The sequence below is a fragment of the Sciurus vulgaris genome, assembly GCF_902686455.1.
Source record: "Sciurus vulgaris genome assembly, contig: HiC_scaffold_629_arrow_ctg1, whole genome shotgun sequence".
NCBI lineage: Eukaryota > Metazoa > Chordata > Mammalia > Rodentia > Sciuridae > Sciurus > Sciurus vulgaris.
In genome coordinates, this window is record NW_027632956.1 from 11,434,688 (window position 1) to 11,460,361 (window position 25,674).

General features: G+C 34.3%; 1 protein-coding gene and 1 pseudogene across 2 annotated transcripts in view; one reads left to right on the forward strand and one right to left on the reverse strand.

Annotated features, from left to right (window-relative positions):
• LOC306652127 (uncharacterized protein) overlaps nt 1-25,674 on the reverse strand; it is a 154,897-nt gene that overhangs the window by 61,099 nt on the left and 68,124 nt on the right. The window lies entirely within an intron of this gene.
• On the forward strand, nt 5,488-6,003 carry LOC306652098 (RNA-binding protein 3-like; annotated as a pseudogene). The gene has a single exon. The product of its transcript is annotated as an RNA-binding protein 3-like (transcript).

Below are 25,674 nucleotides of genomic sequence, written 5' to 3' on the forward strand. Positions count from 1 at the left end.
TTGTTATGTCTTGCTGATTTATGCTTCCCTTAAGCATTATGTAATGTCCTTCTTTATCCCTTCTGACTAGTTTTGGCTTGAAGTCCACATTATCTGAAATGAGGATGGATACTCCAGCTTTTTTGCTGTGTCCGTGTGCATGGTATGTTTTTTCCCATCCTTTCACCTTTAGTCTATGGGTATCTCTTTCTATGAGATGGGTCTCTTGCAGGCAGCATATTGTTGGATTTTTCTTTTTAATCCAATCTGCCAGTCTATGTCTTTTGATTGATGAGTTCAGGCCATTAATATTCACAGTTATTATTGTGATATGATTTCTATTCCTAGTCATTGGACTCATTTTTGTTTTTTGACATGATTTGGTTTCTCCTTTATTTGGCTATTCCTTTAGGCTAGTTCCTCCCGTTGCTGATTTACATCATTGTTTATCATCTCTTCCTCATGGAATATTTTGCTGAGAATGTTCTGTAATGCTGGCTTTCTTTTAGTAAATTCCTTTAGCTTTTGTTTATCATGGAAGAATTTTATCTCATTGTCAAATCTGAAAGTAATTTTTACTGTGCATAAAATTCTTGGTTGGCATCCATTTTCTTTCAGGGCTTGGTAAATGTTGTTCCAGGCCCTTCTAGATTTTAGGATCTGTACTAAAAAATCTGTGATATTCTCATAGGTTTCCCCCTGAATGTAGTCTGATTCTTTTCTCTCGCGGCCTTTAAAATTCTGCCTTTATTTTGAATGTTAGGTATTTTCATAATAATGTGCCTTGGTGTAGGTCTGTTGTAATTTTGCATATTCGGAGTCCTATAAGCCTCTTGTACTTGATTTTTCATTTCATTCTTCAGAGTTAGGGAAATTTTCTGATATTATTTCATTGAACAGATTGTTCATTCCTTTGGTTTGTTTCTCTAAGCCTTCCTCAATCCCAATTATTCTTAAATTTGGCCTCTTCATGATATCCCATAATTCTTGTAGATTTTGTTCATGATTTCTTACCATCTTCTCTGTTTGATCAACCTTGTTTCCAAGATTAAATATTTTGTCTTCAATATCTGAGGTTCTGTCTTCCAGGTGATCTATCTTATTGTTTATGCTTTCTATGGCGTTTTTAACTTGGTTTGTTGTTTCCTTCCTTCATTTCAAGGATTTCCATTTGTTTTTTTTTTTTTCAGTATCTCTAACTCTTTATTGAAATGCTCTTTTGCTTCCGTTATTTGCTCTTTTAACTGTTGATTAGTGCGTTCATTTAATGCCTGCATTTGTTCTTTCATCTCCTCGTTTGCTTCCCTGATTGTTTTAATTATGTACATTCTGAACTACCTTTCGGACATTTCTTCTGCTGTGCTGTCATTGGGTTTTATTGATATAGTATTTAGGTTTGTTTCGGACATTTTCTTCCCTTGTTTTCTCATATTGGTCAGATGTCAATGGGACTCTGTGATATTGTAGATTCCCTCTATTGGCTTATAGTGACCCTGTAGATTTCCAGTGTATCACCTACCAGCCTTCAGTAGCCAGAAGTCTTGGATTAATTTGATAATGCAGTGCTTCCGAAGAACGCTGCCCTTAGCCCGCTACTGGTTCTAGGGAGAGAGACCTGGAGAGGTCTCTTGTTGCCCAGCCCTGGTCCCAGAGGCTGGTTGTAGGTCGGAGGTCTCCACTGGCTTGGGGACTTGTGGCTGGCTCTGTGTAGACAGGCTCTCACTGGGCGGTTTGCCCTGAGAAGCTAGCCTAGAGAGGTGCTTCCCACTGCAGGGGGGCTGGGCTGCTTGAGGAAGTCCCTGGCGCCCTGTGCTGGTCACTGAAGCAACCTGCAGTTGGGCCGGAGCTGGCAGCGGGGTGGGCCGGAGCTGGCCATGCTGCTTCTGTGCAGAAGGGCTCTCACTGAGGGGCCTGTTCCGAGAGGCTGGAGGATCTCTCCCTGTGGGCAGAGCCCACCGCCAGACTGCACAGAGCTGCCTGGGGGAGACGCTATCTGCCCTGCCCCACTCTGGAGCTGGCCTGGGCAGGCCGGAGCTGGCCGTGCTGCTTCTGTGCAGAAGGGCTCTCATTGGGGGGCCTGTTCCGAGAGGCTGGAGGATCTGTCCCTGTGGGCGGAGCCCACCGCCAGACTGCACAGAGCTCCCTGGGGGAGATGCTATCTGCTCTGTCCCACTCTAATAAGCCACTTGAATCTGGGCCTGCCGCCCAGCTGAGCTTCGCTGGGTGGGGGAGACTCACCCCGTGGTTCTATTTTAGTCCGAGTCTCTCAATGCCTCCCCTTCTTGAATCCTGGGTTCTGGGGCAACTGGAGATGCAGTCACCCTCTAGTCCACCATCTTGGATCGCCCCGTGGAAAAAGCCTGCAGCTAGAGGGGGACAATGCTGCCTGGAGAGGTCTCTGGCTGCCCAGCCCTGGTCCCATAAGCCGCTTGTGTATCAGATGTCTCTGCTGGCTTGGGGACCCGTGGTTGGCTCTGCATCAGGAGGCTCTCACTGGGCGGTCTGCCCCAGGAAGCTATCCTAGAGAGGTGCTTCCCGCCGGAGGTTGCTGGGCTGCTTGGGGGAGTCCCTGGCACCCTGTGCTGGTCTCTAAAGCAACCTGTGGGTGGGCCACAGCTGGCAGCGGGGCGGGCCAGAGATGGCCACGCTGCTTCTGTGCAGAAGGGCTCTCACTGGGGGGCCTGTTCCGAGAGGCTGGGGAGGATCTGTCCCTGTGGGTGGAGCCCACCGCCAGACTGCACAGAGCTGCCTGGGGGAGACGCTATCAGCCCTGTCCTACTCTAATAAGCCACTCGAATCCTGGCCTGCCACCCAGCTGAGCTTCGCTGGGTGGGGGAGACTCACCCCGTGGTTCTATCTTAGTCCTAGTTTCTCAATGCCTCCCCTTCTTGAATCCTGGGTTCTGGGGCGATTGGAGATGCAGTCACCCTCTAGTCCACCATCTTGGATCGCCCCCTATATTGATTATTAATATTAAAAAGTAATTACACATGGGGACATGCCATGTCTATGGCCCCCAAAAGGGAGGATGATCAACAGAACCTTGTCAAGTGTTGAGTTCTCTATTGCAACAGAACTGTGTCAAGTGTCAGATCCTCTACTCCAACAGAGCCATGTCAAATCTCAGAGAGGCAGGAAATAGATGCAGCAAAAAAAAAAAAAATCCAAAATGAATAAAATGGCAATTGCAAAGATATTTCATGCTATAAATTTCAGGCAGACAGATTTAATAAAGAACTCCACATGTATAGCTAAAAAAAAAAATAAATAAAACAATAGAAGAAATCCAAGATGAGATGACAAGTCAATATTATTATAAAAGAATTTGGGGTATTGGATCTCTGAAAATTAGAGATACTAAACACATTTATAACATAATAACCTAATAAATATCTGAAAGATATAGAAGGCAGCATAAAATTTCAAATTTTTTAAAGAAATTTTGATAAAGTAGGGCAAAGGAAAACAATAGAATTATCACAAATAAAACTTATTCTTTTGTGAAGTGTCTTTTTTTATTCTTCTATTCAGTTTCTTAATCCATTTATTGATTAGGTTATATTGTTTTCCTGGTATTAATTTTTTTGAATCTTTCTATACCCTGGAGATTAATGCTCTATCTGAGGTGAATGTGATAGTTTTTCTCCCATTTAGTAGACTCTCTCTTGTTTTATCCAGTGTTTCATTTGATGAGAAGAAGCTTTCTATTTTGAATCCATTTTATGTATTGAGTCCTGATTTTACTTCTTGTACTTTAGGAGTCTTGTTAAGGAAACCAGGTACTAAGTCAACATGGTGAAGATTTGGGCCTTTTTTTTTTTTTTCTTCTATTAGGTCTCTGGTCTAGTGCCTAAGTCTGTGTTCCACATTGAGTTGAGTTTTGTGAAGAGTGAGAGATAAGGTTTTAAATTCATTTTGCTACATGTGGACTTCCAATTTTCCCAGCACCAGTTACTGAATAGGATATCCTTTCTCCAGTGAATGTTTTTGGCACCTTTGTCAACATCTTCATCAATTATATTATTAGAAATCAAAACTGCTCAAAGATTTCATCTCACCCCATTCAGAATGCCTATTATCAAGAATATAAACATCAATAACTGTATTGATTTAAGGAAAAAAGTAAACTCACACATTGCTGGTGGGAATGCAAATTGCTGCAACCATTATGGAAAGCAGTATGGAGATTCCTCAGTAAACTTGTAATGGAAACAGCATTTGACCCAGCTGTCCCAATGTACAGTTTATACCCAAAGGACTTAAAATCAGTATATTGCAGTGACACAGCCACATCAATGTTCATAGCAGCTCAATTCACAACAGCTTAACTATGGAACCTAACTATGTGCCCTTCAACAGTTGAATGGATCAATGGTGTACATGTGTGTGTGTGTGTGTATATATATATATACACACACACATATATACCATATATACCATCATATAAATATATATATATATGATGGAATTTTACTCACCCTTAAAGTAGAATGAAATCATGGCATTTGCCAGTGAATCAGTGGAGCTGGAGAATATCATAATAATTGAAATAAACCAATCCCCAAAACACAAAAGCTGAATTCTTTTTCTCTATTATACTGATGTTAATTCACAATGTGGGGGACTAGGAAAGAATAGGGTTACTTTAGATTAGGTAGAGGGGATTGAAGGGAGGGGATAGGTTTGGGGACCGGAATGATAGTAGAATTAAAGAGACATTATTATCCTGTGTACATATATAGGTATACAGCTGGAGAGATTCTCCATCATGTATTATCAGAAGAATGAGACATTATACTCCATTATATATTTTGTATCAAAGTGCATTCTACTGCCATGTAATACTAATTGAGACAAATAAACAAATTGAAAATTAAACTTATTTAAAAAGAGAATTGAAATGATGCAACAAAGCAATAACTACAGCTTCTTACAGAAATAGACTAACAACTTAAGTGTGTAATGTAGCGAACACAAAAATAAATGGAATTGTCATTAAAGAAGGTGCCCAACTTTCAGTGCTTATAAGACAGAAGAACCTTGAACAGAATCAAATTGGAATACAGATTGATGTGGGATAGGGTGGAAACTGGCTCATCCAATTGCATTATAAAATTTTCTATGAATAATGTTCTTCCCCCAGGTCATTGCTAACTCTTGAACTTGTTGGAAAAAAATGAACCAGGTCTATCCCCGTGGCCAGGGACTGCAGCTACAGTCTCTTCTTTTAGCCTGTTCTGTCTCACTAGGGCCTCCAGCTCTGTCTCAACCACTGTGTTTTATCCAGTGATGTCTCTCACCTCTATGCTTTTGCCTTATCTGTTCTTTCTGTCTTAACAGTGCATATAACATCCCAGGATGAATTATTTTTGTGTTGAGTTCATTGCATTTGATTGTTCAATTTAAAACTATTTCTGGATTCTTCCCATGGAGCAGCCTCCCTATTCTCCTTGCTCTTCAGAGCCTCCTGTCTGTCTACTTTTTAATTTCTAGGATTTAAATTCACTACCATGTCCTCTGAAGAAGAGATGCTCTTGGTGGGAGGGCTCAACTTCAATACAGATAAGCAGGTCTTGGAAGATCACTTCAGCAGCTTTGGGCCTATTTCTGAGGTGGTTGTTGTCAAGGGCCAGGAGACTCAGCGACCTCGAGGTTTTTGTTTCACTAACTTCACCAACCCAGAACATGCCTCAGATGCCATGAAAGCCAAGAATGGAGAGTCCCTGGATGGTTGTCAGATCCATGTGGAGCATGTGGGCAAGTCTGGCCAGGAGCCAGAGGGGATGCCTTTGGGGCCCATGGACATGGTCACAGATAGAGTTGGTGGAAAACAGGGCTATGGGAGTGGCTGGTATGACAGTTGACCTGGAGGATATGGATATGGATATGGATGATCCCGAGACTATAGTGGCAGAAGTCAGGGTGGCTATGACCGTTACTCAGGAGGAGATTACGGAGACTATTATGACAACTGACTTGAGGCATGCACACATAAAGTACATACACAAGAAATAGCACTTCTGATCCAGGATCGTTCCTCCAAATCACTGTATTTATAAAGACTTTTGGAGCTGTGCTGAAACATCTGTTTTAGTACATCAACTTCTATTTTTAAAATGAGTTCTCAAGATTGCTTGTTAAAAGACCTTTTAAAAAAGCTCCATGTACATTTTTTTTTTTCTCATTTAAAGACAAATTCTGGGACATTTGTTGATTCATAGGTATTTTTCCTTTTACCAGGTTTTTAGTTTGGTCTCTCAGGATTATTGCTTCTGGCAAAAGAAAAGTTTGGCCAGACTTAATTTTATTAGCATTAAAGTTGGGGATATTTTTAAAAACCTTTAGACAATGTTTATCATCATTAGAGAAAAATTTCCAAATGTACCTTTAACAAGCTGTGTCAATAATGTGATACTTTTTCTTAAAATTCAAGATCACCACCCCAATTATACAGACAAGCTTCTTAAAATGTTTGTGAATGTCATTTTTTTAATGTTGGATGAAAAAATATTCAGTTATGTCTCTTGTAGTGTTTAGGATATCCTTCACAGAACTGATTAAAATATGAAACCTGTACACACACACACACACACAAAAGTATTTCTGATCAGAAATTTAGAGAATACAGGTCTGTATAATTGATCTTGTAGGTAATATTTTCCCAGTATCCTTTTTCAATCAAAAGGACTTACATAAATTATCATAAAATCTTAAGAGTTAATGCAGTAGTGAATGATTTTTATTGTCCATGGTACTTGTTTGAAAATGTAAAAATAAGCAGCTTTGCCATGAAATCTAGGAAACTAAGAAATGACTTATAATTTTTATATGTTCATGATAAATGACTTATATGAACACTGAATCCATTTATATACAAAAATGAGGAGGCAAAATATAGAAATTTTGATTTGAGAAGAGAATGCAAATTTCAAAGTTTTTTAATATAAAAATAACCACAATTGCCAGGGTAGGTTCACAGAGGAAGAGGGTAAAATATAATAATATATTTATTTCTATACTAGTATTACACATATTCTTCTCTGGGTGATTTACTTCCACAACCTTGTCAATATTTTAAATTTTTTTCCTTAACTGTAGAGTGGATCTTAAATATTAATACACTACAATTTATAAAACAGTTAAAGTTCAACATCCCTTTAGATTATGACCAATTTCATTTTTTCCAACAAATTCAAGAGTTAGTTATTTAATATGCAATTTAAAATAGTATGATTCAGTATTTAGAGAATAACTTGTTTCACTTTATGTCATTCTTTCTTCACACATACTTATATTTGAAGAGCTTTATTGATATAAGATTCATATAAATTAAAGCAGCATGTATAGGTATGAAATTATGAGTCTAATTCAGTTACCAATTTTGTCTTCTATTTGAAGACAGAGATAGATATGATATTCATTTAGGATAATATCTAACTCATGAGAGATTTTCTATGTTTCAGTAGTAAACTCTGAATGAATTTTTAATTTTATAATTTGTAATAAGTTTGAATTTCACTCAATATATATCAGTCATACATAATTAGTGTTCATAATAACAGCAAAATAAAATAATTTAAATCAGAAAAAAATATTTAGACAATTTTGTTTAGTTTACCACTTCATGCTATCACCATTTTAAGTAAATTGCTTGATGTTAGGGTATCATACTGGGAATGTTTTCAATGTTTCAAGGCAATAAAGCAGTGCTGCTGAACGCATGTATCTTTTTTCCTCTTATTAACACAAGATAAAATATAAGTGATAATTAACTAAGTTATGATTGTGTGAAAAGCAAGAAACTATTAACAAATGTATAGAAACACATTCAGTAATATTGCTGAACATTGTGATTTGGATATAGGGTTGTCCTCTGGAAAGCTAACATTTTAGCAATACTCAGAGGTGAGGACTCTGGATTAAGAGAACTGTATTCTCATCAGAGGTTGAATCCATTTGTAAGATTAATAATCTGAAGGGAGTACATTATTGTAATAGTATCCAGGTAGGGCAAGGGTAGGGGGAGTAGTTTGCTGGGGGTAGGGACTTAGAATCTATGTCATCCATGGATTCCTAACTTACCTGCTTTCTGGATGCCATGAGGTAAGCAAGCTTTCTCTATCACCTCATTCCACCATGAGGTTATTCCCACCTGAAACCCAGAATAATGAAGCCAGGTGATCATGTGCTATGACATTTCAAAAGATCAATGAAGATTCAATTTATTTTTCCATTTTGTTTTTGATAGGTATTAAATGTGTGAATAAATGGAGAAAGCTAGATAATGCTTACATGAATTTTTTTCTTTCAAATATTGATTTTTTTTACAAAATTAATATTTTTGAAAGCTAAAGGGATCTCAAACAAGATTTACTTTAAAAAAGAAACAAAATTACTTTCAAACTTATCAAAATTAAAATACATAAAATCAAATGTAAAATGCATCAAGGTAAAAATACATTATCCTAATTAAAATAAATTATATTTCATGCATATATAATATGTCAAAATATACTATACTGTCATCTATATGTAAAATGACCAAAAAAGAAGAAACCACTAAGACTTATACTGTATCTTTGTGTCTTATTATTATCACTAATGCTTTTTATATATTATAGACTCCATTTTCAAAACAACACAACTGACTCAGGAAGAGTACAAAGACTGTTAATGGCAGTAACAGATTTAAGCACACAGATCATGGTATCAAAACCAGTCATTTTACTTTTGACTTCAAAATTTCTTCTTTAGGGGGAGTGGGGAGGGTAAGTACATATATTTTTTCTTATAAATGTAATAAGTGAAAAAGCTTATATTATGCAAAACTGCAACCTATGAAACAGCCCTAACAGAAATGAGTGTTAACAGCAACAAAAGTTAAACAACTCATACACATGGTTTTTGCAACAAATGGTCTTACATGTTGACAATCACCATTGCCTATGCAGTTATCTCAAAACTCACTGACATGCATGCCTTCTGCATTTGTTACTTAAAAACAAAATAAAAATTGCTAAGTTTGTCCTTGTGTAACTTTTTTATATTGCCTAAGAGATTGTCAACATTCAGGAAGCTTTAAATTATAATAATATGGTTCCTATTTTGCCCTGATTTCTATATTCTCTTGGTTCTTCTCAGATATATATGACAAAAAAGTGTATTTTTATATGTTATACATACATTAAGGACAACTAATTCCAATTAGATTCCCATTTTTTAAAAATAATTTTAGTTATAGACATGGATGCCATACATTTATTTTATTTATTTTTATGTGGTGCTGAGGAACAAACCCAGTGTCTCCCATGTGCCAGGCAAGTGCTGTACCCCTGAGTTACAGTCCCAGTCCAAGGATCCCATTCTTCTGATTTCACATAATGTGGAGATTCACTTGTGTATTCATATATGAATATAGGAAATTTATCTCTGATTCGAGCTACTATTTTTTGTATTCCCATTCTCCATTCTTTCCCTTCATTTTCTTTTGTCTATTGAAGTGAATTCCAATCTCCCCTCCTTACTGTTACCATTCACATATCAGAGGGAAAATCCAGCCTTTGTTTTTTGGGACTGGTTTATTTCACTTAGCATTACAGTCAACAGTTCCCTCCATTTACCAGAAAATGCCATAGTTTTTTCTTCTTTATTGCTGAGGTATATTCCATTATATGTATATATACCAAATTTTTTAATCCATTTATCTGATGAAGGGCACCTAAGTTGGTTCCATAGCTTTGCTATTGTAAATTGAGGTGCTACAAACATTGTCATGGTTGAATTAATGGAGTATGCTGGTTTTAAGTTTGATTGGTATGTGTGGAGGAGTAGGATAACTGGGTTAAATGGTGCTATTGTTCCAAGGTTTCTGAGGAATCTCCATACTGCTTTCTGGGGTGATTGCACAAATTTATAGTGTCACCCCAATGTATAAGTAAGGCTTCTCTCCACATCCTGGCCAAGATTTATTGTTACTTGTGTTCTTGATAATTGCCACTCTGACTAGAGTGAAAGGGAATCTTAGTGCAATTTTAAATTGCATTTCTCTAATTGCCAGGGTTTTTGGACATTTTTCATATATTTCTTGGACATTTGTGTATATTTTTTGTTAAATGCATGTTCTATAATTTTCCCCATTTGTTAATTGGGTTTTTTTTTGTGGTTTGGGTGTTAAGTTTCTTGAGATCTTTATATATCCTGGAGATTAAACCTCTGAGGTACAGGTGGTAAACATTGTCTTCCATTCTGTATGTTCTATGTTTATGTTCTTGTTTCCTTTGCTGTGAGAAAATTTTTTAGTTTGATACTATCCCATTTATTGATTCTTTACTTCTTGTGTTTTAAGAGACTTTTTGTGGAATTTGGCTCCTAAGTTCACGGATGGAGATCTGAGCCTACATTTCCTTGTAGAAGGCACAGGGGCTCTAGTCTAAGGCATAGGTCCATGACCCACTTTGAGTGTTGTGCAGGATGAGAGACAGAATTTAAATTTGTTTCTATTCCACATGAATTTGCAGTTTTCCCAGCACCATATATTGAAGAGGCTATCTTTTCTCCAATGTACATTTATGGCATCTTTTTTTCTGATATATTTTGGGTAGCTTTGGATCAAATATAGCTATATAGAGATTTAAGATATTCAACATAATCTCTAGATTTTCTGATTTTCTTTTCACTTGTGTTTCCAGAGTGATGGGATATATCTTTGAATTCAGTTTTATAAAATGGCAATTGAAATGAACAATGATTTTATTTCTGAAGTTCTATTTGGAGCTCATTTTGAGACCACAGGAAGGAAATTTTGGGTATTTTCATTCATTCAAAAAGTGAAAAATAACTTTTAGGAAAGAGGACAGTCTCAAGGGAGAGAGTGGATCCACTCAACGAGAGGAGAAAGGGACAATGTACCTCTCCTGCACTCCAGTTCTAATGGGAACCCTAGGGAAGTTTCCAGAGAGTACAGCACAAGTCCACCTCATTTTTACTGACAGAAGGTGACACCAGACTTTTACATCTCTGCTATCATGGCAATTCTAGGTCAACTTGGCCCATGATGACTAGTTCTAATTGGATATCCAACCACACATTCTTACAGATTTTATGGTTAGGAGGAAATGTCCTTATCACCCAGAGTTTCAAGGTCTGGTCACAAAAAATATACTCCTTAAGGGTAACTTGGGTTCCTCTTATCAACAATATTTTGGGGCTGCATTTCTTCTGCAGCAAAGAGGTAGCTTTCTAGGAATTCAGTATATCCTGTCCATAGAGTTCAGGCAGAGCTACTGATAAATTGCTTCTTGGGAATAAAAGCATGTGGTGGCCAGTAGAGTGGGTCAATTTGATTGAATTATTATACACAACATTTAGCTTTTATAATGTCACAGATGACCTCATGAGCTGTAATTAAGATATCTTTAGAGATGAACTTATCCTTTCAATTACAATTTCATAAATGTGAATTCAATATTATTTTCCATGCTTTGGAAATACTGAAAATAAATTCAGAAGAAAATTAGAGATTTTGTATATTATTTAAATCTCTGATGCTAGTATAATTAACCTAAAGGGACACAAAATGTGCAAGGAAAAACAAAACACCAAACTACTCAGAATGTGCTATTAATTTGGGTATACTCCAAGATATGCTCTGAGGGTGATGAGTGGAAACAACAAGCTTAGAATTCTGTTTTGGGGAGGGTCAATGGCTGATCTGAAACAGGTGCCATCACTGACCAGGCCTTTTGCTAGCTGTGACAGTTGATAGTAAGTATGCACCTCAGAGGGGAGCTCTAATAAGTCTTGGAAGTGCCTTGTAGAGATGGTGGCAGAGATCCCAAAGATGTCTACTACTTAAACTTAGTACATTCCACTCCTGATTATGCTATGGTCATATAATGTTCTGGTAATCAGAGCCACAATATTAGATCTTTGGAAGAGAATGTAGTGAGAAAAATCTTTTGAATTTGTTCTTTACTGTATTTCCTGAGTCTCTGAAAACTTCATATAATGATCTGTGAATGAGAAAACAAAACACTTCACTTACACATCTATACAAAATTGTATGCACCTCTTACAAAGGGCACATAATGACTCATGCCACTTATGTGGAATCCAACCCTGCCAAGATCCATTATTACTGTAAATATGTTTGTATACGTAGGATTGGAACTTTTTAACAGCATTTAGGACATAATTCTCTTGAGGAAAACTGTCATGTGTGCTATTGTTCATGGCAGGTTTGGAAGAATGTAGAAGGTCAAAAATATGGCACATTTGAGTCTCACTTTTTTATTAGTCTTAGACACAGTTTGATCCAATGGCACATACAGACAGCAGAGGACAGATTCTAAAAAGGAAAAAAAAATCTTATGTGCCTCTTCATTAGACATGATCCTTTAGCAAAGTGTGAGGTAGAGAGATGTGGCCAAACACTTAACAACACCATATGTAGTTCCAAGAGAACTCTTTGATAATCACAATTTTTAGCTATCTATCATCTCTGCAAAGAAATGAGAATAGAAATCAAGAAAATTTTAGAAATGAATAACAGAGATAAAACATATCAAAATATTTTGGATACTAGGAAAGCAATTCTAAGAGGATAATTTGTAGCACTGAGTGCCTAAATTAAAAAATAGATTCTGGTCAGGCATCATGGTACACACCTGTAATCCCAGTGACTCAGGAGAATGAGGCAGGAAGATTCTGATTTCAAAGCCAGCCTCAGCAAAAGTGAGGTGCTAAGCAACTCAGTGATACCCTATCTCTAAATAAAGTACAAAATAAGACTGGGAATGTGGCTCAGTGGTCACGTGTCCCTCATTTAATCCCCAGTACTTAAAAAATAAAGATTCCAGGTGCATGAACTTATGCACCACCTCAAGGCCTTAGAACAAATTAGTAAAAGACAATAATTAATTAAAATCAGAAGGTAAATCATTGAGGTGTGAGAAAAATGGATAGTCACATGTAACAAAATTAAATTAAACCTTTATCTCTCACCATGCACAAAACTCAACTCACTGTGGATCAAAGACTTAGGCACTAGTACAGAGACCCTGTTACTACTAGAAGAAAAAATATGACAAAATCTTCACCCTGTCAGTCTGGAATCTGACATCCTTAAGAAGACACCTAAAGTGCAAGAAGTTAAATCAAGAATCAATAAATGGGATGGACTCAAACTGAAAACTTCTTCTTAGCAAAAGAAACAACCATTATTGTGATGAGAGAGCCTACAGAATGGGAGAGAATCTTTATAACATGCACCTCAGATAAAGCATTAATCTCTGAGATATATAAAGAACTCAAAAATCTTAACACCAAAAAAAAAAAAAACCCACCAAATAACCAAATCAAAATGAGTTAAGAAACAGAACAGACACTTCAAAGAAGAAGAAATGTTGGGACTAATGACACGTTAACTAACTCAGACTGACTTCTTACTCCCTGGATGGTGAGCAAGGTCAAGGCCTCAAAGGCAGTTTCAAAGGTTAATGAGGATAAATTGGACCACCATCAGGGATTGGTTAACAACAGTTCCACAAATGTGATCAGCTCCTGCTTGCCATATAGTTCTATTGGACTCTCACCTGTGTGAACCCCCCCATGCCTTGCTGACCTTTAAGCTGATTGGTTCCCGCCTAGCCTCCACCCTACATAAAAGCTGTGTGACTTCCTCAATAAAGAGTTCCTGCTGTGACTGGTCTCCCTGACACATCTGATTGCCCTCCGCCCAGAGGGCTGGGTGCAGGCGGTCAGTCAGCCCTACTTATTCCAGTCTGGCCTTGTTGGGGAGTGTCCCCTTCCCTTGTCGCTTGTCGAGAAGAGCAAGGGGGCTTAAGACCATGACAAAGAAATACAATCAATCAATCAATACATGAAAAAAAATGTTCAACATTCTAGCAATTAGATAAATGCAAATCAAACCTACACTTAAGATTTTATCTCACTCCAATCAGAATGGCAATTATCAAGAATGCAAGCAGCAATAAATTTTGGGATGTGGAGGAAAATGTCTACTCATACATTGCTGGTGGGAAGGCAAAATATACAACCATTATTGAAATCAGTATAGAGATTTCTCATAAAACTTGGAATGGAACCACCATTTGACCCAGTGATCCCACTCATTGGTTTATACCCAAAGTACTTAAAAACAGCATATTACAAGTGACACATCAATGTTTATAGCAGTTCAATTCACAATAACTAAACTATGGAACTAACCTAGATTCCCTTCAACAGATTAATGCATAAAGAAAATGTGGCATGTGTGTGTGTGGAATATTACTCAGCTTTAAAGAAGAATGAAATTCTGACATCTGTTGGTAAATGGATGGAGTTATGGGATACCTTGCTAAGTAAATAAGCCAAACCCAAAAAAACTGTAGGCTGAATATTTTCTCTGACATGTGGATGCTAATTCACAATAAGTGGCAGTGGGGATAGTGAAGAATAGAGTAACTTCATATTAGGTAGAGGGGAGTGAAGGGATGGAAGGGGGTCTGGCATAGGAAGGACAGTGCATAAAACAGACATTATTACCTCATATACATATATGACCTCATGACCAATGTGATCCTACAATCTGTATAATCAGAAAAATGATGCATTACACTCCATTTATTTATGATCTATCAGAATGTATAAATGCATTCCACTGTTGTGTACAACTAACTAGAACAAATTAAAAAGAATTTAAATGAAGTGAAATTATTGAGATAGAGAATAAGAAAACAACACACAGGATCAATGTAATGAAAAGTTTGTTCTTTTAAGAGATAAAGAAGATTGACAAATCCTTAGACAAACCAATGAAAATAAATGTGAGAAGACCAAAGTCAACAAGACCAGAGATGAAAAAGGAGATATTATCACAGACCCATATGAAATCCAAATGTCTATCAAAACATAGTTTGAAAATTTATACTGCAAAAACCTGTAAAATCTGCAAGACATTGAAAATTTCTAAATATATACCACCTACACAAATTGAAACAGAAAGATATAGAAAATTTAAATAGACCAATATCAAATAAAAAAATTGAAACAGAAATTAATAGTATTCAAAAAAGAAAGTCCCAGGATCAGATGGACTCTCATTCAAGTTCTACAAGATATATAAAGAAGAATTAACACCAGTCAGTTTCTCTCAAATTATTCCATAAAATTCAAAGGGATTGAATACTCCCTTATACAATATATGAAGCCAGAATAACCCTCATAACAAAATCAGACAAAGATTCATCAAGTAAAGAAAAGTACAAACTAATATAACTGATGAATATAGATGCAAAAATCCTTATGAAAATATTAGTAAACTGTCTTAAAAATACATCAGAAAGATAAAACATTGTATAGTAAATACCATTTTATGGATGCAAAGTTGGTTCAACATACCCAAATCAATAAATGCAATTCTCCACTTAATCAGAATTAAGAATGAGAATCACATAAATTTAATAGATATTGAAAAAGCCTTTGATAAAATCCAGTATCCATCCATGTTAAAAATGATGCCAAAGCTAGGGATCAAATAACTTACCTGTACATTATAACATTCACTTATGACAAACCCAAAGGTAACATCTTATTAAATAGATAAAAATTAAAAACATGGTCTGTAAAGTCTGTGACACCCAAAAAATGTCTAATCTCACCTCTACTATTCAATGCAGTCCTCAAAACATCAGCAAGTATAATCAGGCAAGAGAAGGAAATCAAAGGGTTACATACAGAAAAAGGATTACAAGACCCTATGTCCAGAAGACCCCCCAAAATTCCACCAAATACTTCTACAGTGTATAAATGAGTTAAGCAAAGTATGAAGATACAAGATCAACACCTATAAATCAATAGATTTCCTATATGCTAACAGTTATTCAGCTTTACAGAAAAGAAGAAAAACATCATTTTCACAGTAACCTAAAACAATATCTGGGGATTGATATAACATGGAGGCAAAGCATGTTCTATACAATGAAGGTTATAGAATACTGAAGAAAGAAATTGAAAAAGACCTTAGCAGATGAAAATCATCCCAAGTTCTTGGGCAAGCAGAAACAGTATTGTCAAAATGACTGTTCTTTGATGCAATGCCCATCAAAACATCAATGATATTCATCACAGAGTTAGAAAAAAAGTCCATTTATTGGGAAAAATGAGACCCAGAATAGACAAATTGGTACTTGTGAAAAAAGGAAAGTAGTCAAACCTGATCTGATATTATACTACAGAGAAAGAGAAAAGCAAAAAACAAAGAACAAAAACAAAACAAAAAAACAGTATTGACAAGGAAATAGATATAAAGTCCAAGGGAGTAGAATAGTAGACACAGGTAAATCCATATGCTTGTAGCTATCTAATTCTTGCTAGAGGTTCCAAAAAATATATTTTGGAGAAAACAAAGCCATTTAAACAAATTGTGCTAGGAAAAATGAATAGATATACATAGAAAAATGAAAATAGATCTGTACATTTCACCCTGCACACATAGACCAGAGACATGAATTAGACCATAAACCTTGAATCTTCTAGAATAAAACTTAGGGTCAAAAGTCAAACAGGTTCCAGCACCAACTTCCTTAATAAAATGCCCAAAGTATATGAAATAAAACCAAGAAAACCAAGAATTAATAAGTGGGATATCATCAAACCATAAAATTTCTGCATGACAAAGGATACAATTAAGAATATGAGAGAGTCAACAGAATGGGAGAAAATCTTGATCAGCTAAAAACAAATAAACCAATCAGTGGGCAAAAGAACTAAAGATAATCTTATTTAAAGAAGAAAAATTCCTGGTCAAAAAATGTATGAGAAAAGTTGAAAATCTTCTGCAGATAAGAAAATGCAAATAAAAACTACATTAAGGACTTTTCTCACTCAAGTCAAAAGGATTTTGAATACAAACATTAACAAATGATGGTGAGGTTGTGGGGAAAAAGTTACAATTGAACTTTTTTTGTGAGATTGCAGACTAGTACATCCACTCTGGAGAGTAGTCAGCAGATTCCTCAAAAAACTAGGAATGAAACAACAAAATGACTCAGAAACTTCCTTCCTTAGTATTAATGATCTTAAATTGGTATAGTAATACTGATAGAGTTACTTTCATGTTCATGGCAGCAATATTCATATTAGTAAAATTATGGAATCAACCTAGGTGACTGCAAATAGGAAAATGGATATATCTATGTGCAATGGAGTTCTACTCAGCTACAGCAAAGAATGAAATTAGAGTATTTACTGATAAATTGGTGGAAATGGAGAATATAATACTAAGTGAACTAAGCTAAACTCAGAAACTCAAAGATTGGATGTTTTCTTTCATAGGCAGAATAAAGGACAGAGGGAGGAAATAAGAGAATAACATAAGATAAAACAAAGATTAGTAATGTAGAAGTAGATCTAGAGAGAGAGTGAGAAGAATGAGGGGAGACAATGAAAAATGAATTTTCAAAAATGATGTACATGTCCAGATATTCCATTGGGAATTTCATATTTATACACAAGTAAAAAAGAACCAATCAAATATAAATATATGAGGGATAGGAAGTCTGGTAGAGGAGAGAGAATGGGGGAGGAGAGGGAAGCTGGGAGGGAAAAGAGATGGATAGTGAACTGAAATCAAATTTCATTCATGAGTGAGTTGTTGCAATGAACCCAACTACTATGTATAGCTATAAAGCTCTAATAAAAATAAAAATAAATTCTAATTTTTATCATATATTAATTGTGATTACTTCGATATGCTTAGTGCAGAATGCACTCATTCTGTTGGTCTGCATTTACTAAGACTTAATGATATAGAAAGTTATAAAACCCTGATATTCCTTCAAAATTAATAATACTGCCTTTTAATTATAATTGCCTAAGCATGAGAGGAACTACAATTATTTTCTCTAAGTGACTGAATAAACAAACTGTGGCATATGTAGAAAAAAAGGAGAAGAGTTAGATGTTAAAAAAATCAGGTAGGGCTGGGTTTGTCACTAGGTGGTAGAGGGCTTGCCTAGTGTGTGTGAGTCACTGGGTTAGATCCTCAGCACCACATAAAAGAATAAGTAAACAAATAAAATAAAGTTAAAAAGTATTTGTGAAAAACCGAGTTGCTTTAATTCCAGAATATAATACTGAACAAAATTTCATGGAAAATAATGAACAAAATTTCATGGAAAATAATGATGTTATATTGCAATAAGAAATATATTATTTTGAAAAATACTAATGACACGATGCTCAAGAAAAATATGATTTTTAAAACATGATTAAAGTTTTCTGTATGGACTAAGAATATATATTGTACTTTGTTTTCCAAAAATTAAGATAAGTTATATAAAAATCATTTTTCATAGCCTTAATGCATAAAATATTATTTGAAATTTATTTTTAAACATAATTTTTGAAAATAACTTTAATTTAGATCCACCAAAATAATATAAACAATTGGTTAGTCTTAATATGTCTTTTTAAAGCTTACTTATATATAATTGATTTAAAGATTTAAAGACAACTTTCATTCTCAAACTGTTCCTGTTTGTAGTAATTGTATGGTTTTAATAGGTTTTTGTTTTAGGATTACTCTACTATTTTTTTATTCACAATCAAGTTTTGGGGAATATTTGAAATTAATATAATTGGATGCCTAACACATCTAATTGGCTACCGAACACACGTGTTTTGTGATGGAGTCTCAGAAAATTTTAGAACTGAGAATGTTTAAAATGTATGTTACCTGAATTTCACAATTATTGTTCAGGGTGTTCAACCTAAGTGCCCCAAAACTGAGAGCTGCATGTTAGAATTTAAGCATATTGTTCATCAGCAGTACAGTGGGCTTACATTTCAGGACTCCAAGCATCAGCTCAACCCTCATTCATCACACGCACCATGCTATGCTTCATATATTGGCAAAACTCAGTCCCATAAGTTGTGGCCATTTACAGCTAGCATGATTTATGTTTTGCTAGTAATGTTTTGTTGGTTTTAATTGACAGATTTACAAGCCCAAATTATGTTTCTTCCAACTTATTTCTTCCTATGAATTTTCTCATGTGTTGTTCAATAAAACTTAATTGAGCAAAATAAAAAGTGCATAGTTTGAGTTAAAGTAAATATGTAAAATTACCACTTGTATCCAGAAAAGGGGATAGGAAGGATAGTAGAATGAATCAGACATTACTGCCCTGTATACATATAGAACTGCATGACCAGTGGGATTCTACATCATGCATAACCAGAAGAATAAGAAATTATACTCCAAAATATATGATATGTAAAAGTGCATTCTTCTGTCATGTGTAACTAATTAAAATAGTTAAAAAATTAAAAGAAGAAGTGGTTATCGTCACCCATTCTAACCAGTATCACCTCTGTCCTGAAGCAACAACCATTCTGAATTCAGTTGATATGTTCATTTTTATGACTTGGCAATTTCTATTAATAGTGTCATACATTCTGTATTCTTGTGCATCTGGTTTAATTTTCTTGTCAAATGTAGCTGAAATTTCTTTTCAGTGCTATAGCGTATCTGAATATATCACAAGGTATTTATCCATTATACTTTTGATGGACAGCTAAGTTATTTCCAGATTTTGACTGTTACAAGTAGTGCTACCATGCACACTTGTGCTAAGGAGAAAAAATGTAAGAGCTAAGAGTAGCTGCTTCTGATGTGAAACTTCCATAAAAGTGGGGATAAAATTCCCTAAAAATATTCACCTCCTTCTGTGTGAATCTGCTAAATTAGATCTCCCAGAATGGGATACTTTCTGCCCCTTCAAATAGCAACTTACTTGAAGAAAATAACTCAAGTGGAAGGAAGCAGGAACACCTTTAGAAACAATTGAGATCTACAATGTTAGACTATGATGATCTTTTAAACATTAGAATGCAGTATTTTTGTAAGAAAATGTTATTCATGGCAAGCATAAAGCAGAGGAGGGAAGTACCTTTAAAACTAACTTTATATAAATATTAAGTAAAAGAATATCTGACTGGCTTCTTTCTAAGTCACTTAAACTTCTTGATGTTTGGTCTTCTCATGTGTGAACTGTGTCCTGCAGACTGATTATTTTTCAGAACTTTTGAATTATAATAGTCTACTTTATTTGTGTAGCCCTACACATTTTAAAACTTGAAAATAAGAATCTTTAATTTAAAACACATCTTTGTCTGGTTCCATTCAAGACTATATTTGTATATTTATAATACTTACCCATGACATAATCATACAACACATAAGTTAGAATACGGGTTTATCCCTACTTCTCTTTCCCCACCTTCTATTCACCAAGGTGAAAATGAATCAGTGTCTTATATGTATTTTTTTGTGTGTTTTATTCACAAGGTAAAAATATCTTATACTGTATACATATGTATTGATCTAATATTTTGCTATTTTGTTTTTAGCTGTTTTTAACTGAAACATTACAGCATACCAGCTGTCATGGTACATGACCATAATCCCAGCATCTTAGGTTGCTAAGGCAGGGTTGTGAGTTCAAAGCCAGCCTCAGCAACTTATCAAGGCCCTAAGTGATTTCTGTGTCTAAATGAAATATGAAAAAGGGTTGGGGATGTGACTTAGTGGTTACATACCCCCTGAGTTCAACCCTTCGTAACAAAGTAAATAAAATAAATAAAAAACAAAATGACATCATATGAAGGTAAAAGATAATACTGAAGTGTGATTGTGTTTGTAAAGTTATCATACTGAAGTATCGTGGTGTATATAATCTTTGTGGACCTATGTTTTGTCTTGAAACATATTGCTAAACTCAACAAAAATGTGCACATATATTTGTCAAAGAAGACTCCCTCTAGAATGTTCATAGTGAGCAGTTTATCATAATTCCAATGTGGACCTAGTTCAAAGTCCATCATCTGTTATGTGAATAAATGAATTGTAATCAGTTAACACAATTGAACCCTGTACATCAATATTCCTGAAATGTCCCATGTCACACTACAAAAATGGACATTTTCTTCACAAACTGATAAGCTTTCCCTTCTGCCCCATTTTTTGGTTGTTTTGTTGTATTTATTTATGTAGAAAGAATTTTAAAAAATATTATTTGACCACCAGGATAGTAAAACTTGACACAAGAATCATGAATGAAATATAACTCTAGTGAGTGAAATTTTAAGGAGCAACCAGATATTTACAGAGTCCAATATATCCCCACACAAAATATTTGTGCAATGCAAAGTTTAAATAATTGTTTATTTGCTATTGGACCATCCCAGTAGATATTCATTAACCAAACAATGAGTCAACATTGACCAGTGATAGAATCAAGTTGCATTATGTAACTGCATATTTTCTTGTGCTGTGTGATTGAGGACCTCAGATACTTACTCACTCTTGAGTGGATGTTAACTTTATATCCTAGCAGATGTTAAACATCCCAGAGGCTTTTCCCAATTATTGGCTATATCTGTCAGTGCAGCAGGAATATACAGCTTTGTAAGAACATGGCATTGAATTTGTGATATTCCATATCAGATTGCATAACTTGAATCCACTCATGAGGAAACATCACAAGATCCTAAACTGAAGAAAAATCTACAGAATTACCAAAATACACCTTCAAAAGTGTAAATGCCAAGAAGAGTCCAGAAAGATTAAGGAAATGTCTCAGAATAAAAGGGGCAAAAGAAATATGTACAATAATGGAACTTAAAATTTCTCAAGCTTGTATTTATTTTGGTTATAAAGAACATTGTGGAAATAATTCTGAATAAGATTTGTGGATTAGAAATTTATAATGAACAATTTTTAGTCTGATTATTACACTATAGATAAATAATTCTTTGTTTATAGATATACAAATATTTAGCAATAAAAAGGCATCATATCTGCAACTTGGAAATGGTTAAAAAAAGAAACTTTGTTATATACCTATGTTTATATTTATTAGAACAAGAGGTAGAAAATAAAGTTAATAAAAATGTTAATTTTGAGGAAATATTTCCTAAGAATTCTTTGTATTTCATTTACAAATCTTTTATAAAGCTGAACTTGTCCAAACACAACACTTTGGACAGAAAAATAAAATTTTATAATATTAACAAGTAACAGTAAACTCAGTAAAATAAACCATGGGTCTCTGTAGTTACAAATAAATGAATTAATTGAATATTGGCTGAATAACATTTACATAGTCTCAAATTATTTCCCCACAGAACAATAAATAATTATAAAGGGAAAAGATGACCCCACATAAGAGAAATACAGCAGATACCACCATTAGTAATCAATATTATTAGCAGCATTGGAGAAATTAAAACTATAGGGCAACTGATGAGATTTAAAGAGTATCACTTTTGTGATACTCTTGTCAAAACTGTAATCTTGTTCCAATCATAAAAAAATCTATCTTAGGCAGGGGAAAAAGTCATCTTAGGCACATCCTACAAGCATAATCCTTTAAAAGAGTCACATTAATGAAGGTTAAGGAAAGAATAAAGTATGTTTGAATATGAAGGTGTCTACAAAATACAAAATTATGTATATTTCATGTAGCTGAGTGGAACATTTTGTTATAAAAGACAAAATCAGGCTAGTAGCAAAATGTGAAAAGAATCTGAGGATTCAGTTGTAGAAAGCATAATGGTAGAATGTATTAGCTTTGACTTTTTCGTTATGAAAGTGGTACTGTAGTTGTGTAGCATGTTCTGATTTGTTGAAAATATTAATGATATCAAAAGGATGGTGTATGCCAGCCACTTACTCTAAAATCATTCAATGGAAAAAAAGTACTTTATACTAGAAGCTGCAACTTCACTATTATTTTTCAAAATTATATAAACAAAGAAAAAAGGTTAAAAGCATTAAGAACATATTTCTCACCAGGAAAGAATGGTGCTTTTTATTAACATAAAAAATTAAATAATGCAAGTTCAATGACAATATAATTTTAATACTTTAAAACATTAGTGACTACAGTAATTGGCATACCAATACAATGTTGTCTAAATTTCTAGGTTCATATTTGTTAACAAAAATTTTATAATACAATAATACATTTACATTAATAAATTTAAAGTGCACTTGCATTTTCAATTTTGTTATAGAAGCAAAGAAACAGCTTCATATTTTGAGAGTTTTGCCATATGTAAATGATACAAACACTTTTCTTTCAAAAAAGTTTTAAAAATATTATGGCAATAGTCTAGCAAATGCAATATTATCTATCATATCTACTTTAGCTTCAAACCTCTGTGTATTCTTGTGATGCTTCCACAAGTATGTCTTCTCTTGATTTTTTAGTAAATCTAAAGGCAGAGTCTTCTGTTGGTAAAGATTCAAATTCTGTAGCAAGTAGACAGAAAAAGAATTTTATTTATCATCTCAAAGATTTCATAAGCATGAATCAAAAATACATCTTGAAAATTTTTCATTGTTCATAAGAATGAAAAACACCTATGTATGATCACATTACAAAGTTACTATGAAAGAGTTCGCCCACAGAATTGCCACTGTGACTAAGTATCAGAACTTCAGAATTTTCACCCCTCCTTCATGAATACAACAATTATGTGCTAAGATACTATGGCAAACACTGGGATGACTTTTATTGAGGGTAAATGTTAACCAGTGCCAAGGTCATGAACAGGGTGATTTAGATGATTGACTAAGTGCTACCAGTGAGTCTGAGTTTTCTGCCATAAATCACAGAAAATGTGTGATGCCTTTTTTTTCCATGAATATTTTCAGTGTATAGGCCAACAGTTTCATAGTAGGGCAGATGTGCAAAAAGAGTCAGTTTCAAACTTAGGATTTCTACCTTGTTGACTGCCCAGATTTGAAAGAAATATATAGCTCTTTAATTGTAACTGATTTCTTTTCAGAAGTTAGAACCAACATTTTTTAAACATTTGGCTCAATGATTATATGCTTGATTAGAAATGTTTGGAAATAATTCCAATTATTTTGCTAAGTGTCACCATATACAGGTTTTATTTATTTATTTTTTGTATAAAAGCAACTTTCTCACTAATTCTCCAAGCAGGTTCTAAAGTAGATTATGGAACATAATCAGTACTTGTGACAATAAGGTGATGTTTAATGACTATATTTTTTAGATTTAAAATTTTTTTTGAAAATTTCCCAGTCTCGTTCTTCTTGGTTAAGTGAAATTATTTTAAGCAAAATTCTTACTGTTGCATTTAATTATATATAGTAGTGGTATTAATTATGAAAATTTCAAAATGACCATAAAATAATTTGATCACTCTTCCTCCCTGGTGCCTTCTTTCTTCTCCTCTCCTCCCCTCACATTTGAAGGCATGCTGCAGTGATTAAAGAGACATATCTGTATCTTGAGAGAAGAGTGCTTTCTAAAGATTCTCATTAAGGCTAGCATGATTTGCAAAATAAATGCCCCACAGTGAAATCTACAACCTATTAAATTTCAAATAAACTAGCCTAAGAGGCAGTAAATAACAAACATTCCTTTCTTCCAGAAATGTTATGGGAAAATAGTTGACACCTCAAAATGTCCTTTGCATTGTGTCTACCTTTACACACTCATTCATTATTGTCTTATAAAATTATCAATCACATGATTATTCTGGTAAGAACTAATGAGACTATCTTGTGTTTGCATTGTGATTAACAAATTACAGAAATATTAACTTTCATTTTCTTTTTTACACATTCAATTTTATGACTCTGAATTAATTCATACCTAATTCTCCCAATTTTTCAAAAAGAATTCATGTAAGCTAACAGTATTAAAATATGTATCACCAACCTATGACATTGTAATTTATGTATTAAATGTTCCTGTTCAATTAGTTCACTGCAATGGTGTTTTTAAAAGCTTATATTTGCTCTTCTAAGATTTTTTTAGAACACAAAGCAAAACCAAAAAAAAAAAAAAAGAGTGAGGCCTCTTTTAAAATAGGCATTTGCTAATTAATGTGAATTGAAATCATCAAAACACCATTAAAGCTCTAAACCAAGGTGGAATAAAACTGATAGTTTAGCAATGACACAAAATCAAAAGAAGATGCTATCTTTTATTTATATACTTTTCAAACAGATATTTCATTTCTGTAACATTCTCACCTATCAAAATTATTTCAACATTATAAAAATATCTTAAAATGCATTCAAAGTGGTTGAAAATCTTTTTATTATCAACTATTAAATAGATAGATTTCATCATTTTTGGAATAAAACTGAAACATCCCAAAGAAGACTTAGTATGAAGAAAATTATGTGGTGGGAATGCAAGGTTCCTGTTACACCCCAAGAGAGTTGGGGACAGTGCTTAATGTACATAAGATGGGAGATAGGAATAGTATAATCAATTTTACTTTATGGTCATTGTTTTTTCAAAGACTCTTGATATCACTGCCATCTTAGATATGAATCATCGAAGAGCTCATTGTGTTACAAAATGAAACACATGCTTAATTCAAATATTTGAAATATACTATAACAGTATTAACAGTTCAGTAATAAACATATTGTACCAAAAATATGATAAATATTATGTGAGTAAAAATAACCAAAGATATATTTGCATCGAAGAACATGTCAAAACATTTTAGTAAAAGAAGAAATTAAAAATTTTAGTGTTACTTTACTGAATTTATAAAATTACTTAATATTCCTTTATATTATAAACTTTTGTATTGGTGAAATTTATGAGTACACATCATACACTTATGATTAGG